Source organism: Diceros bicornis, chromosome X (assembly GCF_020826845.1).
Source record: "Diceros bicornis minor isolate mBicDic1 chromosome X, mDicBic1.mat.cur, whole genome shotgun sequence".
Lineage (NCBI taxonomy): Eukaryota > Metazoa > Chordata > Mammalia > Perissodactyla > Rhinocerotidae > Diceros > Diceros bicornis.
In genome coordinates, this window is record NC_080781.1 from 139,415,933 (window position 1) to 139,424,857 (window position 8,925).

Consider the following 8,925-nt stretch of genomic DNA (forward strand, 5'->3'; position numbering starts at 1 on the left):
TCCCACAAGGCCAGGGACAGGTCACAGGGCAGCCGGGTGGAGACAAAAAGGGGAGCAGTGAGGGGAACCTGAGGTAGCTTGCTGGGGGGGAGGGGCGGGGGTGGGCTCGGGGGGTTGACGCCTGAGGGGGCTGGAGGGTGGGGAAACAGGCCTGAAGGAGTGGGGGAGGTGAGACAGGGTGAACCGAGTGAGGAGGGAGGCAGGCAGGCCAGGGTGGCCTGAGCTGGCAGGACTGGGTGTGTGTGTGGGAGGGTGGGGGTGGACGGCCTGAGGGGAAGCTGGGGTGGAGGCCAGCCTCCTTGGAGACGCAAGGAAGTCTCAGGCACTGGCAAATTCGGTAGCAGATGATGCCTTAACCGTGTCTCCCCCAGCACACTCACCGTGCCTTTCCGGTCCCCCCTGGAGGCAGAGATGGCCCACAGGGCCATGGCCCCAGATGCCCAACACCACCGGCAGGTGGTTCAAAAGGAGTTCACAGTGAACGGCAGCGTCCTGGCTGTGTCAGTTCCAGAAGGAGCCAAGACGGGGGTGGCAGCAAGTGCTCAGGGCCTGAGAGCCAATCTCAGCCCAAGGGGCTCTGTGATGGATACGGGGAGACATTCAAGTGTTAGGTCTCAGGAGAGGGTGTGGTGTGCTGGGTGTAAGAGAGAGTCATCACCTTTAACTTGATGTTTACCCCTCACTTTTAGCAGGTGGACTGCTGAAGACCCAGGCCTCCTCCAAATTTCCATCAACTCCTTCCTGGACCAGCTTTCCCTGGTGGTGCAGAACATTCGGTGGTTTGGGCCCCCACCTCCACTAAGCTTAGGCTGAAGAAAGGAGACGGAGGCCTAACCTTGTGTCCCCTACTAAGAAACGCATAGGGAATTGATACCTGGAGTACTTGCCACTTTATTATTGGGTTCTAATTTTTTGCCCTTGCCAGCCCTTGGTATCGCTTGGCCCACTTGTTTTCTTTCCCTCTTGCTGGAGGAAGGGATAATTAAATGTTTGTTACAGCAGAAAATAAAACTGAGCTTCTATTTTGTGTCTAAGTTTCTTTTCAGCTACTGCACCTTCAGATTTTCTTGCCTTTGTCCTTGTGGGGGGTGGGAGGGGGTTCTGGGATTCGGATATTTCAGTAGTACCAGGTAATTGAAGACAATTTAGGAAAATGAAAATCAAGTCCTTTGTTCACCACTAGATATGGTCAACATTTTGGAATATTTTGTTAGTTGTATTTACACATTAAATGTATAACAACATATAGTGTGTAAGTTTTCAAGTTTAGCAAAAATTTTTCCTGACTTTTTTTCATTTAACATACTAACTTTCCCGCCTTCTAAAAACCCTTTAAAAAAGGTTATCTCATGCATAAAGTGCATTATAATGTAACCGTGGACTGTTAAATTGTTCTCAATTTTGCCCCTGTCATAGATAATGATCTAATGAAATTCTTGTGCAAATGTCTTTGCATGAATGGTTATTTCCTTAAGATAGATTACAAGAGGTAGAATTACTGAGTTAAATATTTTCATTTCTATTTATTTTCTTAAGCTTCTCTGTCTATAGTATACAAATGCTCTCCAGAAAATATGCCCTCCAACCAGTATTCTGGTCCCCCCACCCACATCCATGTCACCGCTAGGTTGGGTTCCTGCCAAAATAAAAAACTTATTTTGTATGAGAGAAGTAAACAACACAGAAACACTAGAATAGGAATTTTGTGGCTTACTGGCCTTGTTTCAGATGAGCGAAGAAGTGCTGGGACAATTGGTTAAGTGTTTTGGAGGGGGGCAGCTTTCGCTAAATAGCTTGTATCTTGGAACCTTGCAAAACTTACGAATTAGGTCTAGTAACTTGTAGATTCCATCAGATTTTCTACACAGATAACCATATCTGTAAGTAAAGGCAGTTTTATTTCTTCCTTTACAATTTGGATGCCTTTTATTGGTTAATGTCTCTCCTCATTATGGGGTTGTATTATCCTGCTTCTTTGCATGGCTGGTAATTTTAGATCGGATGCAAAGCATTGTGTATTTTATCTTTGGTGCTGTATATTTTTGTATTCCTAAAAATATTCTTAAGCTTTGTTCTGGGATGCTAATTAAATTATTTGGAAACAGTTTGATTCTCTTGAGTCTTGCTTTTAAGAATCACTCAATGGGACCAGAGCAGCTTTCAGTGTCAGAGTCCTTTTTTTCCCCCGCTCCTGAGGCAAGAGCCTTCTGAGCACCCTGCCCAATCTCCTGAATTATGAGGTTTGCCATTGTGGTTGGGGAGGAAGGGAGCGGGAAACAGCCACTAGTCCCTGTCTTGCTTGAGTGCTGGGCATAGTTACCTTTCGTCCTTTTGGGGGGGGTCCTTTCCCTGGCTTCCCTTGAGTAGTGTCCTCCCACACTTGTGCTCATCAGTGGTCTATGGAATGCTCCAGAGGGACCCCCTGCAGATATGCAGGTTTCTCTCCCTCTGTAGCTCTCTTCTTTCTGGTCCTCTGCCCTGCAAACTCAATCTCCTGGGCATTCAATTCTGTCTCAGCAAGTCATGGATTATGCTGGGCTCCTCCTGGAAACTCTCACAAGACAGTAAGCCAGGGCAATTTCAGGGCTCCTCTCATTTCTTTCCCTTCTCTCAGATCATTGTCCTTGATTACCTGATAGCCAGTGTCTTCAAAACTTTTGTTTCATATGTTTTGTGTGTTTTTGGGGGGTGTTTCAAGTGTTAGGATAAATTCGGTCCCTCTTATTCCATATGCCTGAACGGAGTCTGCCTTTGCAGAACTTGGATAGTTCTGACGTTGTGGGCTGAAAGGAGAGAAATGTTGTTCATGATGATGATGACAATGAAGATAATGCAAATGATGATAAAGAATCTCACCTGACTAGATGCAGCAGCTCTAATGGCTGGATCTGTTTTTTTCTCTCTCTATCATTCTCTCCCTCTCTTCTTTCTTTCTTTAATTCATCATTTTTAGACATTGATTATTGATGGGTAGATGAGAATTTAGCTCTTTTACACCACTATCTGGCCATTTGTGACAACATGAATGGACCTTGAGAGTATTACGCTAAGTGAAATAAGTCAGAGGGAGAAAGTCAAATACAGTATGATCTCTCTCATAAATAGAAGAAAACAACAACAAACAAACACATAGAGACAGATATTGGATTGGTGGTTACCAGAGGGGAAGGGGGGATGGAGGAGGGTAAAAGGAATGATTAGGCACGTGTGTATGGTGATGGATGGTAATTAGCCTTTGGGTGGTGAACATGATGTAATCTACACAGAAATCAAAATATAATGATGTACACTCGAAAAAAAAAAAGAAACTGAAAAAAAAATAAAATGGTTAATTTAAAAAAAAGAAAGAAAGAATGGCTGAGAACTCCCTAAATCTGGGGAGAGATTTAGACATCCAAGTTCATGAAGCTCATAGGCCCCCAAAAAATTGGAACTCAAAGAGATCTTCTCCAAAACACATCATAATAAAACTGTCTAAAATCAAAGACAAAGAGAGAATTTTAAAAGCAGCAAGAGAAAAAAATTCCTTACATACTAGGGAACTCCCATAAGGCTATCAGTGGATTTCTCCGCAGAAACTTTGCAGGCCAGGTGAGAGTGGGATGATATATTCAAAGTGCCAAAAGAAAGAAATTGCCAACCAAGAATACTTTACCTGGAAAAGTTGTCCTTAGAAATGAAGGTGAGATAAAGACCTTCCTGGACAAACAAAAGCTGAGGGAGCTCATCAAAACTAGATCAGTCTTACAAGAAATGCTGAAAAGATTTCTTCAAGCTGAAATAAAAAGATGCTAATTGGTAAAATTAAAACATATAAAAAATATAATACATAGTGGTAAAGGTAAGTATATAGTAAAATTCAGAATACCCTAATACTGTAATAGAGTAGTGCGTTAACCACTTAACTCTAGTATAAAGATTAAAGGACTAAAGTATTAAAAGTAACTATAACTGCAATAATTTGTTATAAATACACAATATAAAAAGATAAATCATGACATCAAAAACATAAACAGTGGGAGGGAGAAGTAAAGTGTTGTGTTTTTGTATGTATTGATGTTAAGTTGTTATCAGCTTAAAGTGAACTGTATTATCGATAAGATGTTTTAAGTAAGCCTCATGGTAACCATAAAGGAAAAGCCTACAGTAGATATACAAAATATAAAGAGAAGGGAATCAGAGCATACCACTATGGAAAATCATCAGAACACAAAGGAAGACAGCAGGAGAGGAAGAAAGGAACACGAGAACTACAAAAGAGCCAGAATACAATTAATAAGACGGCATGAGTAAGTCCTTACATATCAATAATTACTCTAAATGTAACTGGATTGAATTCTCCAATCAAAAGACATAGAGTGGCTGGATGGATAAAGGAACAAGATTCAACTATACGCTGCCTACAAGAGACTCACTTCAGCTTTAAGGACACATATAGGCTCAAAGTGAAGGGATGGAAAAATATATTCCATGCAAGTGGAAACCAAAAGAGAGCAGAGATAACCACACTTACATTAGACCAAATAGACTAGAAGTCAAAAACTATAACAAGAGACCAAGAAGGCCGTTATATAATGATAAAGGGGTCAGTTCATCAAGAGGATAAAACAATTGTAAGTATATTTGCACCCAACATTGGAGCACCTAAGTACCTTAAGGAAATATTATCAGATCTAAAGGGAGAAATAGACAATACAATAATAGTAGGGGACTTTAATATCCCACTTTCAACAATAGATGGATCATCCAGCTAGAAAATCATTAAGGAAACATTGGACTTGAACTATACTTTAGATCAAAAGGACCTAACATACTTATACAAAACATTCCATCCAACAGCAACAGAATATACACTCTTCTCAAGTGCACACAGAACATTCTCCAGGATAGGGCATATGTTAGGTCACAAAAGAAATCTTGGAAAATTTAAGAAGATTGAAATCATACCAAGTATCTTTTCTGACCACAATGATATGAAACTAGAAATAAACAACAAGGGGAAAACTGGAAAATTTACATATATGTGTAAATTAAACAATATACTCCTCAACAACCTATGGGTCAAGAAGAAATTGAAAGGGAAATAAAAAGTATCTTGAAACAAATGAAAATGGAAATACAACATTCCAAAACTTATAGGATGCAGCCAAGTAGTTCTAAGAGGTAAGTTTATAATGATAAATGCCTAATTAAGAGCAAATAAAAATTTCAAATAAAAAACCTTACTTATACTTCAAGGAACTAAAAAAAAGAAAAACGAAGTAAGCCCGAAGTTAGCAGAAGGAAGGAAAAAACAAAGATCAGAGCAGAAATAAATGAAATAGAGACTAGAAAAACAATAGAAAGATCAACGAAACTAAGAGTTAATTTTTTGAAGAGATAAACAAAATTGACAAACCTGTGGCTAGAGTAACCAAGAAGAAAAGAGAGAAGACTCAAATAAATGAAATTATAAAGGAAAGAGATGTTGCAAATGATACCACAGAAATAGAATCATACAGTATGATACACACACATACACAATGGAATATCGTTCAGCTAGGAGAAAGAAGGAAATGCTGCCTTTACAACAACATGGATGGATCCTCAGGGCAGTATGCTAAGTGAACCAAGTCAGACAGAGGGAGAGGTACTGTATGATCTCACTTATATGTGGAATCTAACAAGGCGGAACCTGTAGAAACTGAGAGTAGAATAGTAGTTGCCAGGGGCTGGGGGATGGGGGAAATGGGGAGAGGCTGGTCAAAGGGTACAAACTTCCAGTTATAAGACCAATAAGTTCTGGGGAATCTAATATAGAGCATGTTGACTATAATTAACAATACTGTTATTATATACTTGAAAGTTGCTCAGAGAGTAGATCTTAAATGTTCTTATCACAAAAAAGAAATAGTAATATGAGATGATGGATGTGTTAATTCATTTTATTGTGGTAATCAATTCATAATACATATGTGTATCAAATCATCACATTGTACAACTGAAACTTACAATGTTATATGTCAAGTATATCTCAATAAAGATGGAAAAGAAAGATACATGGCATGTATGTCCACTCTCACCACTTCTCATCAACAGTGTACCGAAGGTTTAGTCGCTGAGATCATGCAAGAAAGAAAAGGCCATAGAAATTGGAAATGAAGAATCAAAGTTGTCCTTATTTGCACAAAACATGACCATATGCATAAAAAATCCCAAGGAATCTACCAAAAAAACTACTAAAACTAATAAATGAGTTTAGCAAAGTCTCAACGTACAAGATTAGTAAAACATTAATTGTATATACACTATCAAGGGTCAGTTGGGTAACAAAATTTTAAAATGTCATTTAAGTAACAGCAAAAGTTAAATACTTGGGATAAATTTAAGAAAATTTGTCAAGACTTTTACATGAAAACCATGGGAGAAATTGAAGAAGACCTAAATAAATGAAGAGATATACCATGTGCATGATCTTCCAATTATGTCCAATGATTGGAAGACTCGATACTGTTAAGATGTCAGTTCTCCCCAAACTGATCTGTAGATTCAATCAAAATGCCAGCAAGTATTTTTGTATAAATTGATGAGCTGATTCTAAAAGTGATACGGAAATACAAAAACCTGACAATAGCCGCAAGAATTTTGAATAAGAACAAAGTTCAAGGACTAACATAGCCTAATTTCAAGACTTACTCTAAATGTACAGTAATCAAAACAGTGTGGAACTGGTGCCGTAGACCCATGGGACAGAACTGAAAGTCCAGAAGCAGACCCACATATATATGGTCAATTGATTTTCAACAAAGGTGTCAAGGTAATTCAATGGAAGAAGAATAGCCTTTTGAACAAGTGGTTCTGGAATATCTATATGGAATAAACAAACCCCGACCTCCTTGTGTACTGGCATCCTGTTATACACAAAGATTAATTTAAAATGATCATAGCTCTACATGTAAAAGCTAAAACTATAAAAATTTAAGGAATCATAGGAGAAAAATCTTTGTGACCTGTTGATAGGCAAATATTTCATAAATGAAGTCAATATCAATAAGCATGAAGCACAAAAGGAAAAAATATTAAAATGGACTTCATAAATAAAAAATGTGAGTCAGATTATATCACTGCTCTGTTCATAACTGCGTTTCCTAGGGCTGTCATTATAAAAGTACCACAAACTTGATGACTTAAAACAACAGAAATTTATTTTCTCACAGTTCAGGAGGCCAGGAGTCTGAAATTAAGGTGTCCACAGGGTTTATTCCTACTGGAGGTTCTGAGGGAGAGCCAATTCCACGCCTCTCTCCTAACTTCTGGTGCTTGCCTGCAGTACTTGGCATTCTTTGGCTTGTAGAAGCATCACTACAACACTTTCTCTGTCTTCACCTGGCCTTCTCCTCTCTCTGCCTCTGTGTGTTCACATGACTTTCTCATAAAGACACCAGTCATCAGATTAGGGCCACCCTAACCCAGTATGACCTTATCTTAACTAATTACATCTGCAAAGATCTTATTTCCAAATAAAGTCACATTCACGGGCACTTCAACAGGGTTAGGACTTCAACATATCTTTTTGGGGGGACACAATCCAATCCACAATAATACTCCATCATTTCCCATTTCACTTAGAATACAAGCCCTTAGTATGACCTCTGAGGCCCTATACCACCTGGTCCCTGTCAGCTCTGATCCCTCTCCTGCTATTCTCCTCTTGACTCACTCTGCTCCAGCCACACTGGTCTCCCCACTCTTCCCCACCTCCTTCAAGTCTTTGCTCCAGTGTCACCCTCACAATGAAGCCTACCCAACCACCCCATTTAACACTGAAAACCACTCCCCCAGCACTCCCTATCCTTTCCCCTTGTTTTATTTCATGCCACTATTTCATGTTTTATCTCAGTACTCACCACCTTCCCATACGCTACATATTGTAGTTATTTGTTTTTTTCCTAGACTGTCTCTCCCCATTAGTATGTAATCTCCTTGGAGGCATGGAACAGTGTTTAACAATAAATGTTGCTTGAATTATTGAATAAATAAAGTTAATATAGAAAATATCCTTGTGACCTAAGAGTGGGGAAAGATTTCTTAAACATGGCTTAAAACCAATAAGGGATTAATATCAAGAATATATTTTTAAAATATCCTGCTGATCACCAAGAAGATAACAGTAACCTCAGGTTTTTAAGTGGGCAAAGGATATGAGCAGGCTAGTTACAGAAAAGGAACCCCTCAAAGGTCACAAGGATACAGTGGTAGTGGAGATGGGTACAGTCATAGCAGAGAGTGACCTAGCATGACTGAATCAAATGAAGTATGTCCATCCCTAAACCTCAGCAATTATGCTCCTGGAAAATTGTCACCTATCCCCTAAGGGGTATGTAGGAGGATGTTCATCACAGAATTGTTTGTGGAGGTGGGAGTCGGAGCCACCTAGATGTCCCACTGACTTTCACTTCTGCTTTTTTTTAGACTCTTAGGTGAGTCTGGTTAATTCATGATCTTCCTCTTGTGATGTGGGCATTAGCAGAAGCCAGCATGCTACACTATTGCTCAGTATGTTCTTTGGTGTTTCCTTCACCTATCTGACCAGACTGTCTACGTCTACTTCCTACCTACCCATGAGACTCCAGTTCTCTACTGACATGTTTTTTTTTTCAGTGATGATGATCAAAACCTATTTGCTAAACTTAAAACTAAAAACTGTGAAAACCTCTGCTCAAGGCTCCACCTTTGCAACTCCCACAGGGGAAACTGGAACAGAGAACTCGTTTAGTAATCTATAATTGCCTTGAGACTTTAAGTCCCATTTAGCTTTTGTACAAGAGCACGTCTCGGCCTCCCTAGTCCTGCTCTCCACTGCCCATTACTCAGAGAATCGACTGGCCTGCTCTCCTTTCCTCGTGTTTATCTGTTCCTCTGGTCTGAATCTTAATCACTTCTGTA